The sequence below is a fragment of the Vombatus ursinus genome, unplaced genomic scaffold (genome assembly GCF_900497805.2).
Source record: "Vombatus ursinus unplaced genomic scaffold, bare-nosed wombat genome assembly UNPS02014818.1, whole genome shotgun sequence".
In the NCBI taxonomy this organism is placed as follows: Eukaryota; Metazoa; Chordata; class Mammalia; order Diprotodontia; family Vombatidae; genus Vombatus; species Vombatus ursinus.
This window is the reverse complement of record NW_020954596.1, coordinates 9,044,364-9,063,384: the sequence shown is the minus strand read 5'-3', so window position 1 is coordinate 9,063,384 and position 19,021 is coordinate 9,044,364. Positions and strand designations below refer to the sequence as shown.

The 19,021-nt window shown below is 36.4% G+C and overlaps 1 protein-coding gene across 1 annotated transcript in view; it reads right to left on the bottom strand.

Moving 5' to 3' along the window:
• Nucleotides 1–19,021, bottom strand: part of FAM193A (family with sequence similarity 193 member A) — a 225,216-nt gene that overhangs the window by 112,463 nt on the left and 93,732 nt on the right. The window contains exon 2 of the mRNA XM_027836378.1: nucleotides 9,421–9,486. The gene's annotated coding sequence lies outside the window, so the exon portion shown is untranslated. The remainder of the gene's footprint in view (nucleotides 1–9,420; nucleotides 9,487–19,021) is intronic.

Below are 19,021 nucleotides of genomic sequence, written 5' to 3'. Positions count from 1 at the left end.
AGTTATCTACACTATGTGATTATGCTCCCCTTCTTCTTACTTCATAACCCTTGGCATTTTGGCTTCTGACTTTCACCAACTATCAAACTTTTTTCAAGATCATCAATGACCTTTTTCTCACATTTGTTTATGAGGTTTTTATAACTTAGAACATGTTAATTTTCATAAACTATACAGCAAAGGTGAAAAACATGTATTTTCTTTTCGTTGTTATTGCTTATCTTATGGTTAAATTTGCCTTGGTCTGAAAAAGGGTACATAAATATGGTCCCCATCTATCACAATTTTGTAGTCTATTCCTTCCCTTAATTGAATCAACTTTTCCTTTAAAAATTAAGATGCGATTTAATGTATATACATAATGATATTATTTCATTACTTATGGTGCCTCTAAGCATAATACAACTTCTCTGTTTATTTCTTTTAACTATAACTATTTTTAATGTTGCTTTTTCTGAGATCATGACTGCTATTCCTACTTTTTTGAGCTCACATGAAAAATTATTTTAACTGTATATGAATCCTTATGTTTCAAATTTATTTCTTGGGGGAAAAAACTTTGTAGGATTGTTTTCTAATACATTGTTTGAGCCTCCCATTTTATGTATGAGTTCTTCCCATAAATGTTCAAAGTGATAAGGATTCATCCTATTTCCCTCAAACTTAAATCTTTTCTCCTCTCTGAATTCTCTCTGTATTCTCCCTTTGCAGAGAAGACACTGAAAGATAAAGAATATAATCAATACTAGAGATATGTAATGGAAGAGATGTGCTTTTACTCTACTTTCTCTCCTTTCTTCTTCTCTCATCAATCAATTATTAGTTCTCTTTTTCTTTATTTATTTTTAATTCTCCCTTTATAATTTACCTTACAAGGCTGAAATTCTTCTTCCATGTGACTGTTTTCCTGACGTACCTCTTAAGTCCTATTTTCTCCCTAGCGTGTGTGAACCCACATCAGTGTTTATAAAATCCTTTTTCCAGGTTCAAATAAAATGAGGTTCATATGATACCTGTTCCCCACACTCCTTCCATTTTTGTATATGTTTGCAATGCAACGCAATTGTGAGAAATAATTTCCCTTTCCTTTTTTCTTCCAATAGTCCTTTGTCTATCACATTTTTTCCCTCTAAGACCATTCAAATATTACAAAAACACCATCCAGTCCATCTGTTTGTCTTATTTAATTCCCTCTGTGACTCCTGAAAAATTATTAGGATTTTACTATTGTGCTACAAAGAAAAGACAAAGCAGGATGACTTCCAAAAAACCTGGGAAGACTTATAGGAACTGACGCAAAGTGAAGCAAACAGAACAAGGAGAACATTGTATACAGTAACAGCAATATTATAAGGATGGTTAATTGTGAAAGATTGAGCTACTCTGATCAAGATAATGATGCAAGACAATTTCAAAGGACCCATGATAAAAAATGCTATCCACCTCCAGAGAGAGAACTCAAGAACCTTTAGTGTAGATTAAAGCAACTTTTTTCACTTCCTTTATGTTTCTTGATTTTTTTCTTTGTTCATTTATGGTTTTGTTTTTTTTGGGGGGCGGGGGAGACATTGCTAATATGGAAATACATTTTAAAAAAGAAAAATTCATTAGGATTCTAAAAGATCCTTGTTTCTCTTCTTTTCCTGTTAGAATGTGAACACTTCACATTATTTAGCCCCTTCTTATTGTTCAAATGTATTTGCTTTTTTAGATGTCTTGATTCCAATGTTGTCACTTCTAGGTATCTACTCAGTTTTGGTATTGCAATACAGAATGCTTGAAAGTCTACCATTCCATGAAAGGTCTATTCCTCAACTCCCAACCCTCACCACCTCCCCTGCCCTAACATTGTTATATTTGGTTATAGAAGCTAATCATAATCATAATCATAATCCTTTACCTTTTGGAATGCCACATTCATAAGTCTTTGCTCCTTTACAGCAACAGCTGCCAAGTATTGTGTATCCTTACTGTGATTTCTAACTACTTAAACTCTTTCTGAATGCTTGCAGTATTTTTTTCCCCACTGACTTGGAACCTCTGAATTTTGGGGGACATTACTGAAGATTTCTTTCAGTAAATGATTGACGGAATGCTTCTATTTCCACTTGGCCCCGTGGTTTTCTATATGGGCATCTTTTGAATACAGTTTTTTGAAATATGGCATCTGGTGGGGTGGGTAGGGAGTTTGTTTATGGTTTTCTAATAATTAGGTTTTTTTTTTTCTTTTTGGTGAGGCATTTGGGGTTAAATTACTTGCCCAGGGTCACACAGCTTGTAAGTGTCTAAGGCTGGATCTGAACTCAGGTCCTCCTGACTCCAAGGACAGAACTCTATCCACTGTACCACCTGCCTGCCCGAAAGTATTAATAATTGGGTTTTGTTTTTTCTTGGTCATGGTTTTCTAGAAGACTGATTGTTAAATTATTTCTCCTTGACCTGTTTTCTAGGTCAATTGCTTTGACAGTGATACCTTGTAGCATTTTCTATTTTTTTTCTGATCTTTAAATTTTGTTCTAACATTCATCAAATGTCTCAAGTAGGCGTGAATTCTGCTTGGTCCATTTTAATTTTCAGAGAGTCCACTATCTGGGTAAGATTTTCTCTCACCCAGAATCTTCTATTTAATTCTCCTAATTTTTTTCCTCCAGAGTTCTATTTTTTAATCTTTTGCTTCATTTCTTCTTAATAATCATAGCACTTTCTATGAACCCATTTTCCCCATTGAGGTTCTGCTTACAGTTATAATGGAGTTTACTTTCTTCTTCTGGGTTATCTTATTATTATTTCTTCTTGGTATTTATATCTTTACACATGTAGCCTTAGTTCTTGATTGAGGACTCAGCACTAGGGTTAAACTGTAACCCAACACTACTCCTATAAATGAGATGGTCAGGTTCTGTTTGGTCCTAATTTAGTTTTACTGGGTTCCTGCCTCTGGCTTCTACTCCCCTTCATGTGTCTAAAGTATGAGTTTTGTAGTCTTCCAGCTCCTTGCTGCCATGGTCTCCTACCCTTTAGAATTCTTTCGAACATGGGCTTCTGTTCTGTTTACTTGTATTCATGTTAATTTCTGTGACAAGATCCCTCTTCCAGTATCCACAACTTCTGTCTATCCTGGACCAAATGAAGGAGCTTATTGATGCTTTCCTTCTCTGTATTTTCTTAGTCACTGTTCAATCTAGTGCTCTTTCTAGATTACTACTCTGGATATAGAATAAAAGTGGTAAAGGTAGGCTCCTCCTTCACAAGTCATCTGAACAGGAAGATCTCTTCCTCAACTCTTAGGAATTTATCTCATTCCCTAAAACGAATGCTCTAAAACATATCCTTTCTCCTCAAGCCCCAATCCCTAATACTGCAAAGGACTTAGCATCCTACTTCACTGAGAAGATTCATACTATACAACTGGAACTCTTTTAATTCCCCTTCTTCCATTCCTCCAAATATCTCAGCATGATCACTTATTCTTCTCTCTTTCCTCAGATTGCAGAAGAAATGACTAATACCCACTTTGGGATAATTCCACTAAATGCGCTCTTTCTTTCTCCAGCTCCAGGCCTGGGGCTCTATCCACTGCACCACCTAGCTGCCCCAAGATGTGCTCTTGATCCCACTCCCTTTTGCCTCCTCCAAGATCCTGCTATAGCAATCATCCCTACTCTCTGATGTCTATCATCCTCTCATGTTTTCTACTAAGTCTTTCTCACATAGCAAAAAGGCCTCCCTGATATGAAAACAAACAAACAAACAAAACCCAAAAAGGAAAAAAGCTGGGGCAGCTAGGTGGCACAGTGGTGACAGCTCCAGTCTTTGGAGTCAGGAGGACCTGAGTTCAAATCCAGATTCAGACACTTGACACTTACTAGCTGTGTGACCCTGGGCAAATCAGTTAACCCCAACTGTCTCACAAAAAAAAAAAAAGCTTACCTTGTACTTTCTACACCATTCAGCCACCATCCTACTTTTACTGTCCTTCACTTACAAAACTCCTTAGAAAGTTATTAAACACTTGGATTCCCCTTGAAGACTGGCTTTTTTCTACCTGCTATTCTAAGTCAAAGGTCACTAAAAACCTCTTTATCAGCAAATCTAATAGCCTTTCTTCAGAACTCATTCTCCTTAACCTCCCCATAATACATAATAAATTAACTACTTCCCTCTAGATACTGTGTTCACTCTCAGTTTCAGAGATATCATTCACAGAATTTTCTTATCTATCTCAGCATTCGTCATTTTGTCATCAGGAGGCAGCATGGCATGGTGGAAAACACTAAACTTGTGGCAGGAAGATTTAAATTCTACTTCTACTAAAAGCTGTACAACTCTGGGCAAGTTACTTTACACCCTTCTGAATTTTGGTTTATTCACCTGTACAATGAGGATGATACCCCTAATACCACAAAGGATTGTGAAGCTCTAATTAAAAACAATTCCAGAGGCAGAGAGAGGTGTATTCGTGGAGAAAGTATTGGAGTTGAAGTCAGAAAGACCCGAGTTCAAAACCTCTCTCAAACACTTATGACTGGGCAAGAACCTCTCTATTCCCTTCATCTTTAAAACAAGGGGTTGTTTAAAATCTATTTCATGTTCTGTTAGTTTGTGTGTGACATAGTTTTATAGATAATCTTCCATTTCTTTTTCAATTCTCAGTTCCACTGCCACACAATTACATATTATAGGTTCTAACAGTTATTTTAGTTCTTCCATTTTTTGTGATTTTACCCTGTTCATTTTAATAATTTCATTTTTCCTCCTTTTTAATCAAGTTAACTAAAAGTTTACTAATTTTTTAAAAAGTATATTCTGTTTATCAATCATTTCTTTTTCCATTTTGTGAATGTACAATTGCACAGACAGAATTCTTCCCTAAAGGACTGCTTTATCGGCATCCCAATAATTTGGGTCAATTGTCTCATTGTTATCATTCTCTTTCACATAGGCTTTTATTCCTACAATTTGTTCTTTAAGCTATTCTTTATTTAGAATATCACTGTTAAGTCTAAGTTTAGGTCAACATCTTTAGCTTGTATTTCTAATAAAAATTACTATATATGTTGCCAAATAATCTAGTAAAAGAAGCTTAGTATTTCTGCTTTTTTCCCATCTGTTTATAATTTCTCTGTCCCAGGATCTGTTTTTGCAAAGGTAAGACCTGGTGCTGAGAAAATAGATATTCTTGAATGTTTCTGTTCAGAAGATGCCTTAAGTCTTTCAGTTCTTAATGCTCTGATTTTTCAGTTTTATATCATTCTTTTTATCTTTTTCAGATTTGTCCAATTGAGAGTAACATGAAAAGTTGTTATAATTTTTGTTACCATCTATTTGTCTTTCTAATTCAAGCAACTGTTCCTTTATGAATTTAAATGTCATGCTATTTAGTACATATATGTTAAGTGCTGATATTGGTTCATTGTCAAAAGTTCCTTTAAGAACAATGTAGTTTCCCTGTTTATCTTTCTTTATAGTGTGAATTTTTATTTCTTTTGCATTTTTGATCCACTCCCTCTTAAGCTAACACTTGCTAGTCTATTCTCATAGGTGAACTACCTTCAAATACCCACCCTTGTTTCCTTAGTTCTCGAATCCCAAGTTCTCTGAATTTACTTCAACTTAATTTTCTTCTTTTTTCTGCTTATTCATTCATTTCTTCTCCTCTTTTGTCCTTCTCATTCCCTCACAGTTATTTAAGTGGTTAAAAATCTTTCCCTTCTGCCTCCCTCTAAACTATGGTTTAAACTTTCTTTCTCTGCACACTTTCTATTACTGTACACTCCCAAGAAATTTTGTCTTGTCTTCATTCTCCCCCAGTCTATACAGTCCTAAGACTTACAATACTATTTTTCTATTCTCCTGCCACTTGCTCGATCTTGCTGACTACAATTCACTATTCTTTCATTATTCACCTAGAGACAAGGTAGGAATGTATTACTCTCCCCTCATTTGCTTTTCTACTCCCCATTCATATATCTCCCCACTTGGAGAAACTGTCATATCTGCAAGAAAGATACTGATTTACATCAATCCAGTCATTTTGGAAAGCAGTGTGGAACTATGACCAAAAAGTTAATAAGCTATGTGTACCGCTGACCCAGAGATCCAATGTCTAGTTCTCTACCTCCAAGGATATCAAAGAAAGTTGAAAAAGACTACCCATATGCACAAAAATATTCATAGCAATTCTCATTGAGGATGCACAAAAATATTCATAGCAATCCTCATTGAGGATGCAAAAAAACAGAAACTAAGGTGTCAGTAGGAATATATTAAAGAAGGGCTGAATAAATTATGCTATATGGATGTAATGTAGACCTACTGTGGCATAAGAAATGATGAAAGAGACAGTATCAGAGAAACCTGGGGAAACTGCTATGAACTGATGCAGAATGAACAGAACCAGGAAAAAATATATATATACAGTAATAACAACAGTATAAAAATAAACACCTATGAAACACTTAACTCTGGTCATTCACGATTCATTTGGAATCCACAATCCCAAAGGTCAGATAATGAAGCATGCTACTTACCTTCTGATAGAGAGATGGCAGCCTCAGAGTGCAGAATGAAACATTTTTTTTTTCCTTAGGCATGGACAATGTGGGAATTTGTTTTGCTTTATTATGTGTATTTTTTCAAGGATTTTGTTTTTCTTTTGGGGTAGAAAGCAATGGTAGACAGAGAAAATAATGCTTCTTAACTGAAAAAAAAAATGGACTTAAAAAAAGATACTGATTGAATGGATCAGGGATTTAGTATATAGAATACTAAATCAACTCTTTCTCCTTTCCTTCTGATTAGGAGAATCCCCTTCAATCTTTAGTCCTATGGGTACCTGGGTCTCTTGATGAACCTTCTGTTTTTCTCTTTTATCCCAGAGATTAGCCTCTCTTTTTAAATAAGAGGCTATAAACATGAGATAATAAATTTCATTGTTTATTCTTATTTGCTTGCCTTGTATTTCTCTTACTTAGGCTGTTGGCAAATTGATTCATCTTTCTGCACACACATTCATACCCTCCAATGGTTCTTTTGTTAAATCTTTTTTTTTTCCCTCACTGAAATTGAGGTTTGAAGGATATGTTATTTTATATTGTAGATTGGGCTACTTTACTTTTCTGGGAATATACCATTCCATTGCCTCTTAATTTCTCAAGAATGCAATCAACTATTATTCAAATTACTCTTACTACTTATTTGTACACCTTCTTCCTGGATGTGCAGAGAATTTGCTATTGAAATTGTCCAATTTAACCACCACAGTATTGGAATTTGGACTATGCTTATGTGTTTGGGTTTTTTCCCCCCTTAGCGAATGAAAATCTGTGAATTCTCTTTATGACTGCTTTATCTATATTAAGAAATTTGGGGGAAATTTATTACATTATTTCTTGAGGTTTCTGTGTTATTTTGGTGATGTAATATTTATTTATGGGGGCAGCTAGCAGTGCAGCGGATAGAGTGCTGGGCCTGAAGCCAGGAAGACTCATCTTTGTGAGTTCAAATCTGGCCTCAGACCCTTACTAGCTGTGTGATTCTGGGCAAGTCTTTTCACCCTGTTTACTTCAGTTTCCTCATCTGTAAAATGAACTGGAGAAGGAAATGGAAAACCACTCCAGTATTTTTGACAAGAAAACCCTAAATGGAGTCATGAAGAATCAGATATGACTGAAATGACTGAATAACAAAATATTACACTGCGTGTGTGTGTGTGTGATATTAGGGGAAAGGAAGAGGAATACATTTATACTACCACCATTTATCAGGGACTGGGCTAAAGGCTTAAAAAAAAACCCCAATTATCTCATTTGATCCTCATATATCATTAGACTTTATTGATATGAGATGATACTTATATTTTTTCTTTCAGATTTTTTAATCTGTTATGTTTTTCTGCGAGATCTCTGTTCCTTGTCATTTCTGTGCCTTCTTTCTATCTTTAAGGTCAATAGCTCTATTCTATTACGAGGTTCTATTATATTAACATTGTTGCCTTCTGCTTCTCTTCTGTCACATTTCCCTCCACTTCAGTATTTTTGTGTTCTGAATAGTTTCTCTGAGCTTCAACTTCTTTTGAAATTCTCCATCATGTATTAATTTTTTATGCTCTGTGATTTTTAATTCTGCATTAAAAGTCATAAGCTCTGTCCCAATTTCATCTCACTCTTAATTCTGGAGATTCTTGCTACTGTCCCATGATCTATAGAGTTCATAGGATTTTTTCTCTCTCTCATATTCATTCATTCATTCATTCATTCATTCATTCAGTAATACTGGCTCATTTTCCTTCACATTTAAAGTGCTTAAGTTTCTTGTCAAGGTTTTATTAAGCTTGATTATAAATCTTTATGATCACCTCCAGGACAAAATATAAAATCCTCTCCTTGGCATTCTTACCCTATCTTACTCTGATCTTTCCAGTCTTCTTATACCTTACTCAGCCTCAAGTATTTTACAAATCAAGGACCTCAGTCTTCTTGCTACTTTTTACACAAGATTCTTCACCTCCCGACTCTGGTCATTTTCAGTGGCTGTCCCCTGTGCCTTTTCTCTCCCTCTTCATCTCTCTCTCTTAGCTTCCTTTAAGGCTCAGTTAAAATTTCACCTTTTATTCTTAAAAAGCCTTTTCCAATCGCCTTTGGTGCTTGCTAGTGCCTTCCCTCAGTTGATTATCTCTAATCCTTGCTTGTACACAGTTGTTTACATGCTGTCTTCCCCATTAGATTGAGCTTCTTGAAAGCAGAGCTTTTTTTTGCCTTTCTTTGTATCCCCAGAGCTCAGAACAATTCCTGGAATATAGCAGGACCGTAATAAGTATTTATTGACTATCTTAACACTCACTCACTTAAACCTTTGTAATCTTACTTCCATACTATACCTTACTGTGGCATTTGGAGTCCTCTACAATCTTCCCCTAACCTCAACCAGTAGCATTATTTTGCAAACATACCCCTTCCTCCTTCTTGTAGACAGCCAGACTGGACAACTTAAAAATATCTTCTACTTTCTTACCTCTATGTCTTTCTATTATGCCTGGAATACCTTATCCTCTTCGTCTCTGTGTGAAATCTTCCTCTTTCCACATGGAGACCCAATAACTACCTCTTCCATGAAAGCTTTCCTAATAAGCCTACTGGGTTTCATGAAAGCCATTGCTCCTTCCTCTGATGTTGCACAATTTGTTTACCTTTTACTTCACCAGTTAGTTTAAGGGCAAGATGTGCGCTATTTCTTTCATTTCTTCAGTACCTAGACAAGTATTATGTTCTGTACATAATGTTCACAGATAATATTCTGCATACATCTGCTGTTAAATGTTTGCGGAATGAATAACAATAAATATACAAAGGAATAGCCATATATTCCAAAGATCAACTTTCTGTCCCCCCACATTGAAATCCCATAGCACACTGTTCATACCTGAGAAACACCTGGGAAATCTGAACCAACAGGGCTGTCAGCAAATTGGGTACCATTTAATGAAACCTAGGAAAAATTAAAATACATAATTAAGAATATAGCAGGAAAAAAAAGTGTCTATTCTTTCTATGTTTCACTTGCTAAACGATATCAGGCTTAAACTATTTTCTTAATGAATGATCCTACTACTACTCTTCTTTCCCTATTGCATGTACCTCTTTCATTTCCTTCCTCTGTCCACTGCCCCCACATCTCAGAAACCTTCTTCCCAGAGGCTCTAATTTATAACATTCAGGTGCGGCTCCTAAAGAACTTATGGAACTACTCCTCCTAACAAGTCCCAAGAGGTAGATGCCAAGAATAAATAAAATATTCCCCTTCTTTTAAGGAACTGATGTTCTGCCTCTAGGTTGGTGCTATACATTAGTGGTTGTTCTATATTAGAACATCATGTTGGGCCATTTTTTCTGGAAATCTGCTCCTTTCCTTTCCCTTACACTCTCCAAAGTAGAATCAGCAAAAGATTCCCTTATCCATGCACCTTCCTAAAGCGTTTTTCCACCCCCCAAGAGACAAAAGCAAATGGGGAAAACACTACAATGAAGTATTTTCTTTCTTTTTTTTTTTTAATGTAACGCAAGTAATAAAAATGGGTAAAACTGACATTATTCAAAATCCAATTTAAATCTTGCACAACACTATGATTATGTATTTATTTCAAGAGCCAACAACTTAATTATTTGGAAACAGGAAAAATCATGTTACATAAGTATCAAATTGTTAAGTATGTAAGTTGTTTTATTTTCAAGTATATTATCTGAGCACTGGGCAAGTCTTCAAAAGAAAAATTTCATGGAGGAACATTCATATCTAAAACTGCTGGGAATCAATTCACTGCAGTTGTTATTACAGCTTATAAACAAAAAATGATTAAAATTGATTTGCACAAAGAAGGGTCGATTCAAATTTCCAAAACAACTATGCCACCAACCAACAATAATTCAGAAGCCATTTCACAGGATCATACATTTAGTGCTGAAATATCTAAAAAGCTTAAAGATCATCTAGTCAAACGCCTACCTTTTACAATTGCAGAAAATGAAGCCCATAAAGCTTAAGTTGACTTGCCCAGGATCAGAGAGGTATTAACTAACAGCCGTGACTGAACTCAGTCCTTTTAATGTGTTCTCTTTTCTTTTTACTAGTCTTATTAATGGTATTAAAACTATTGATGGTCCAGAAAATGAGAAATCATCAACTGAAGTAGAACAGTGTAAAACAGATAATATAAAATTACTTTTTTTTTTAAACTCTGACCCATCCAAAACAATTATACAGAAAAATTTTCTAACAGTATCTAAAACCAGATCACTGGTTAAACATCTAACAACTGATATATGTATCAAATAAAAAAAAATAATAATTTCTACTATTTCTACACACTATGTGCCAAACCTGATATTCTCCATACTGTAATCTGTAAAAAGCAATTTCTTACTACAAATATGAACACCTTTGGTTTTTAAATCCAATTAACTTTATACATGTGTAAATAATTAATAATTAAAAAAACCAGTTATCACTACCTGGAATGTTATGTGTGTATACTCATTTGTAACCAGAGGAGGGAGCCTGGGTCCCTCTTTACACCAACAACAAAACTGCCAGAGAGTGGTCATCCCCTATATGATTGTTTAGAAGTGAAATCAATAATGTTGCTAGGGAAATCTTGCAATGACCTAGTAAAAGCAGAAGTACCCTAACTTAATGTTGAAAAATTCAGATTTTTCCTTCTATTGGTTCTAATTCTTCCTTACAACATGACTAATGAGAAAATGTTTAATAGGAATGTATACGTATAGCCTATATCAGATTGCACACCATCTTGTGGAAAGAGGGGGAGAAAAATTTAAAACTCAAAAGCTTATGGAAGTGATTGGTGATAAATCAAAATAAATTAATATTTGAAAAAAACAAAAATTCATATTTTTCAGTATAATAACATATATACCCTACACATTAATTATGTTTCTGGCATTCTCGATTCAGGTTACATACATGTTGAAATACATCAATAGCAAACACATTTCTTACAACTATGTTACCTGCGGATAAAGTGACAGCATAATGAGAATGCATTGAGTAGCAGAGTGGATAGAGGACTAGGCCTAGAGTCAGGAAAACCGGAATTCAAATCTAACCTCACCCACTTGCTAGCTGTGTGACCCTGGGCAAGTTACTAAACCTCTGTTTGCCCCAGTTACCTCAACTATAAAATGGGGACATAATAATAGCACCTATCTTGAAGAATTATTATGAAGATCAAATGAAATATTTGTGAAAGTGCTTAGCAGAGTGTTTGGTATATGGTAAGCACCATATAAACGCTTCTTCTGTTCCCTTCCCCCACAAGTAAAAGAATAGTTTTTTCTTAAAAAAGGCCATTTATGGAATTATTTAATTAATAGCAACTGTCCAGTACTGAGACTAATTAAAGGGTAAGAAACATTTAGCGATAAATATAATCCTACCTTCATCTTAACATGATGCAAATTTTTTTTTTTAATTTAATGCTTGAATTCATTTTGTTTAGTTGTTTTTTAAACAGCTTACAAAATATTTTATAGAGTTCCACATGTGGAATAAATTTGGTGTTTAGGGCACAAAACACTTAACAATCTACCATAACTTTAAGGTATATAAACAGACGACCAGATTAATACACTCACTCTACTAGTCCTTTCATAGTAATTTCGCGCCATGTAGTGCATCACACTGCTTTTATTGAAACAGTGCCTAAATATTTAGGAGGGAACTAGTAATGCAAAGGACTATTATTATACTACTTGCTGGGAAACAATATTTTTGCTGTTTCTGCCTTGAAATGATGAAGGAAAAAATCAACAATCTTCGCCAATCACTTATACAGACCTAAACTATCTGGGGATTTTACATATTATGGAAGAGATAAATAAATACTACGCCGTGGTCCCCTTCCCTGAGAACCAAGTCTTAAGAAACACTGGGTTAATTAAGATAAGGAAATCTACGCTCTTGTCTTAGTCACTGCTATAATGAAAAATTTTGAATTAAAAAAAAAAAACACCATATTTCTTAGATCAACCAAGAGGAAAAGTCTATAACGGATGTTAATATATAACTTCTTGCGCTTAGACATATGACAACTATTTATCCTATTTCAACTGATACAAATCAGAGCACATCAACCTAGAAAAGACAGATAATACTCCCTAAGCCTCCTCCAACAGATCAGTAAAGTTTTGATTTTTTTTTTGTAAAGCAATGGATTTGGAATTAGAATACCAGTTTTGGAGTTCCAAGTTCTATCACTTAAAGGTGATGAGTAAGCAAGCCCAACTTCTGATATAATAATGTGATCATGGGCAAATCACTTAGTTTTTAAGTGCCCTAGGTACCCTTTAAGACAACATAAGTTATTAAACTAAAAAGGTTTTGCACAAACAAAACCAATGAAACCAAAATTAGAAGGAAAGCAGAAAGCTTGGAAACAATTTTTAGAGAAAGTGTCTCTGATAAAGGTCTCATTTCTCAAATATAGAGAGAACTGAGTCAAATTTAAGAGTATAAGTTACTGCCCAATTGATAAATGGTCAGAGGATAATAACAGGTAGTTTTCAGATGAAGAAATCAAAGCTATCTACAGTCATATGAAAAATGCTCTAAATTACTAGTAATTAAGAGACATGAAAATTAAAACTCTGAGGTACCATCCCAAACTATCAGATTAGCTATTATGACAGAAAGGGAAAATGATACATGTTGGAGTGGATGTGGGAAAACTGTGACACTAAAGCATCTATGCTGAAGTGGTAAACTAATTCAACCATTCCAGGAAGCAATTTGGAATTATGCCCAAAAGACTATAAGCTATAAAACTATGTACACCCTTTGACCCAGGAACACCACTACCAGGTCTGTGTCCCAAAGAAATTAAAGGGGAAAAAAAAAAGGAAAAGGCAAAAGACCTGTAAGTACAAAAATATTTAAAGCAGCTTCTTTTGCAGTGCCAAAGAATTAGGAATTGAAGAGATGCCCATCAATTGGGGAACAGCTTAACAAATTGTGGTATATGACTGTGATGGAATACTACTGTGCTATAAGAAATGATGAACAGGATGCCCTCAGAAAAACCTGGACTTACATGAGCTGATGTGAAGTGAAATGTACTGGGTACAAAGTAACAGCAATATTATAAGATGATCAGCTGTGAATGACTTGGCTATTCTCAGCAATACAACAATCCAAGACAATTCCAAAGGAATTATGAAAAATGCCATCTAAGGGGCGGAGCCAAGATGGTGGAGTAAAAGCAGTGACTTGCTTGAGCTCTCCCCCAAACCCCTCTGTAAAAAATGGCTCTAAACAAATTCTAGAGCAGCAGAACCCACAAAAAGACAAGAGTGAAACAAATTTCCAGCCCAAGACAAAATGGATGATTGATTAGAAACGTCTATCACGCTGGGCTGGGAGATAAACACAGTTAAGTGTGGGTGCACACAAAGGCAAAGACCAAGCCTCAGTGAACTCGAGCAGGACTCAGGGGACTGAATCACTGGCAGTAGTTTCCAGACCTCTCAACCCACAAATGCCAAAGACAACTTAGGTCAGTAGGAAAAGTCTGTGACGAGGGTGAGAGAGAGAGAAGCTCGGTCCCAGCCCCAGTCTTGGCACAGCCCTGGGGCAGTGGCTGCTTTTGTTGCTTCTAGCCCACAGTCTGAGGGGGAATCAGTCTGAGTGGCTAATCAGAGGGGGATTGCACAGATCTGTTTGCTGGTGCTGAGGCAGGATTTTCTTGCTTTGCCTGTGTTTGGATCTGGGTGGCGATCCTGCGGGGAGGAGGAGAGCTGGCATGGTGGAGCTTGTAGTGGTGGTGGAGAGGGAATCCACCTTATAGTTCCAAGGCAGAAAAGAGTGCTTGTGGTCATTCATAGAACAGAGCACAGGTCAGGAAAGGAGTAAACACCTCACGCTTGATGATACCACCTTGGAAGAGCTGAAAACTTACAGGTCCCTAGAAGTATCTCTGCAAACAGCTGCACAAAACCCCTGAAGCTAGGGACAGTATACCTTCCACACTGGAAACAGAGCCCTACCTTAACAAAGAGTAACTCAAGTAACTGACTGGGGGCAAAAAAAGTCAGACCACAGAATCTTTGGTGACAAAGAAGATCAAAACATTCAACCAGAAGAAGCCAACAAAGTCAAAGCTCCTACATCCAAAGCCTCCAAGAAAAATATGAAATCAGACCCAGGCCATGGAAGAGCTCAAAAAGGATTTTGGGAAGCAAGTAAGAGAAGTAGAGGAAAAACTGGGAAGAGAAATGAGAGTGCTACAAGAAAACCATGAAAAACAAATCAATAGCTTGCTAAAGGAGACCCAAAAATATACTGAAGAAAATAACACCTTAAAAAATAGCCTAACTCAAATGGCAAAAGAGTTCCAAAAAGTCAATGAGGAGAAGAATGCCTTAAAAAGCAGAATTGGCCAAATGGAAAAGGAAGTCCAAAAGCTCACTGAAGAAAATACTTCCTTAAAAATTAGAATGGAGCAAATGGAAGCTAGTGACTTTATGAGAAATCAAGACACTGTAAAACAAAACCAAAAGAATGAAAAAATAGAAAACAATGTTTAAATATCTCATTGGAAAAACAACTGACTTGGAAAATAGATTCAGGAGAGATAATTTAAAAATTATTGGACTATCTGAAAACCATGATCAAAAAAATGAGCCTAGACATCATCTTTCAAGAAATTATCAAGGGGCAGCTAAGTGGCACAGTGGATAGGGTGCTGGCCCTGGAGTCAGAAGGACCTGACTTCAAATCTGGCCTCAGACACTTGACACTTACTAGCCGTGTGACCCTGGGCAAGTCACTTAACCCCATTGCCTACCCCCCCCAAAAAAGAAATTATCAAGGAAAACTGCCCTGATATTCTAGAACCAAAGGGTAAAACAGAAAATGAAAGAATCCATTGATCACCTCCTAAAAGAGATCCCCAAAGGAAAACTTCTAAGAATACTGTAGCCAAATTCCAGAGTACCCAGGTGAAGGAGAAAATATTTCAAGCGGCCAGAAACAATTCAAGTATCGTGGAGCCACAGTCAGGATAACACAAGATTTAGCAGCTTCTACATTAAGGGTCCGGAGGGCATGGAGTATGATATTCCGGAAGGCAAAAGAGAGAGGATTACAACCAAGAATCACCTACCCAGCAAAACTGAGTATAACCATTCAGGGGAAAAAACGGACATTCAGTGAAATAGAGGACTTTCAAGCATTCTTGATGAAAAGTCCAGAGCTGAATAGAAAATATGACTTTCAAATATAAGACTCAAGAGAAGCATGAACAGGTAAACAGGAAAGAAAAATCATAAGGGACTTATTAATATTGAACTGCTTCCATTCCTGCATGGAAAGATGATATTTGTAACTCATGAGACCTTTGTCAGTATTAGGGTAGTTGGAGGGAAAAAATTATATGTATGTAGAGATAGATAGATAGAGGGCACAGGGTGAGTTGAAGATGAAGGGGTGCAATCTGGAGAATAAAATTAAGGGGTGAGAGATGATTATACTGGGAGAATGAGAAAGGGAGAGGTAGAATGGAGTAAATTATCTCACATAAAACAGACAAGAAAAGACATTACAGTGGAGGGGAAATGGGGGAAGGTGAGAGGGAATGAGTGAATCTTATTCTCATCGGATTTGGCTTATGGAGGGAATAACACACACACTCAATTGGTATGGAAATCTATCTTACCCTACAGGAAAATAGGGGGGAAGGGGATAAGAGGGCAGGGAGATGACAGAGGGGAGGGCAGACTGGGGGAGGGGGTAATTAGAAGCAAACACTTCTAAGGAGGGACAGGGTCAAAAAAGAATAGAATAAACGGGGGGCGGGGATAGGAGGAAGGGAAATATAGTTAGTTTTTTTACAATATGACTACTGTGGAAGTGTTCTGCATGACTACACATGTATAACCTGTATCAAGTTGCTTGCCTTCTCAATGAGGGTGGATGGGGAGGGAGGAAAGGAGAAAATCTGGAACTCAAAGTTTTAAAAACAAATGTTAAAAATTGTTTTTACATGCAACTGGGAAATAAGATATACAGGCAATGGGGTACAGAAATCTATCCTGCCCTACAGGAAAACAGAAGGGGAAGAAGATAAGAGAAGGGGGATGGGGGAGAGGAACAAGATGGTGAGAAAATTTGGAACTCAAAATCTTGTGTAAATGAATGTTGAAAAATTAAAAATAAATAAATTAATAAGAGAAAAAAGAAAGAAAAATGTCATCTACCACTAGAGAAAAAAAACTCCAAAGTCTGAATGTAGACTGAAGCAAACTTTTTTAAACTTTATTTTTCTTGATTTTTGGGGGGCTGGTTTTCTTTCACAGCATGACTAATATGGAAATACATTTTGCATGACTCTATGTGTATAACCTGTATCAAATTGCTTACCTTTTCAATGAAGGGGAAAGTGAAGGGAATAGAATTTGGAGTCAAAATTTTAAAAAAAGAATGTTAAAATTATTTTTATATGTAACTGAGGAAAAAAGTATATAAAAAAACTGTAACCAAGAAGCAGGACTTTAGGTCTTTCTGACTCAAAAGACAGTGTATCATGTTGCAAAAGTGTACCCCCTTAAGTGAAATATTAATCACAGCTTACATGCATAACAGCACTTAAGAATTTAGAAACCTCTTTACCTCTGTAGACCCCTTGTGAACAAGTATTATCACAGAAGCACTGCTACAGAGCTGAAAGGGACCTAAGAGACCACCTAATCCAATCTCATCATTTTACAGACAAGGAAATTGAAAACCAGGGAAGTTAAATGTTTTGCCTAAGCTCACACAGTGTGGACATAGTAAGTGTCCAATGCAGAATTTGAACCCAAGCCTTCTGACCCCAAATCCAGCACCATTGCCCAATCTATTAAAAACAGAAGGACTCAGAGATTTTAAGTGCCTCGCCCAACTTCAGTCAATAACAAAGCCTGAACTCAAGTGTAGCTCTTTCTCTAGGTCCACCAGTCTTTTCACTTCAATACCCCTGCTGAAGAGTATAGAAACCCATTACACCTGTGCTTTCACATTCAGACTCAAATATTTACCCTTAAATTCTTCAACAGTCACACTCAGGTTAACACAGAATTTTAAAATCCCAGAGTTAGAAAAGATCTTAGGCTTGAGTTTAACTTTGCACTCAATGCACTCTTACTTGAACTTTCACTAACAACTTATTTTGAATATATTATTAACTAATCTAGTTACCTAACTTCAATACTTCATGAGACCATGCTATCTGACACTGCTGATTATTAGAAATCACTTTCTAATACTAAGCCAAAAATCTATAGCTTTTACCCACTGTTCTATTCACCAGAGTTACACAGAAGAAGTCCCATCAAACTTCACATCATAACTCTTCAGATATTTGGAGATAGTTACTACATCTTTTGCTCTCTACCCTCTCCCCCATTCCCCTTTGCATTCTATCTCTTCAAGCACTCCACATAACAAATGATTCTACCATCCTGGATGTATTCCAGTTTGTCAATATTTTTCTTAAACAATGTGGGGGGAGGAAGAAGGAGGATGGCGGTGGTATAGTTAGATGGTGGAGAAAAGGTAGTAACTCACTTGAGCGCTCCTCAAAAACCTTTAAATAATGCCATAAAACAATTCCTGGAGGGGCAAAACCCACAAAAGGATGGGATGAATTAATTTTTCAAAGACAACTTAGAAGATAAACAAGAAAGGTCTATTGCACCTGGGTGAGAGTGGAGCCCCATCAGCACAGACCCAGCCCTGGCAAACCAGGAGCAGGTCTTGGGAGCACTGAATCATCAGCAGCAGCATCTACCTCTAGAACTCTCAACCCACAGATGGTGAGGGGTCAAACAGTTGGTCAGAAGGAGATCACAAGGATCTCTTTGCTAGCAGTGAGACAGTACTATTGCTTTACCCATACTTGGATCCAGCTGGAGTGTAATGGGAACCCTCATGACAGGTGCAGGGCAGAAAAGAGTGTTTGTGGTCACTCTTAGGCCAGGACAGTAGTAAAAACACCCCTCTCCTTAGGTCATTCCACCATGGATGAACTGAAAACTTATAGGTCCCTAGAAGTATCTCTAAAAACAGCTGCATAAAACCCCTAAAGCTTGGGACAATGTATCCTCCATCCTGGAAGCAGAGTCCTACTTTAACAAAGAGTGAAAAAGTCAAGAAATAGGTTGTAAAATGAACAAACAACAGAAAAAAAATTCTGACCATAGAAAGTTACTATGGTGACAAGGAAGATCAAAACACACACTCAGAAGAAGATAACAAAGTCAAAGCTCCTATATCCAAAGCCTCTAAGAAAAATATGAATTGGTTTCAGGCCATGGAAGAGCTCAAAAGGGATTTTGAAAATCAAGTAAGAAAGCAGAGGAAAAATTGGGAAGAGAAATGAGAGTGATGCAAGAAGAACACAAAAAATGAGTCAACAGCTTGGTAAAGGAGACACAAAATAATACTAATGAAAATAACCTTAAAAACCAGGTTG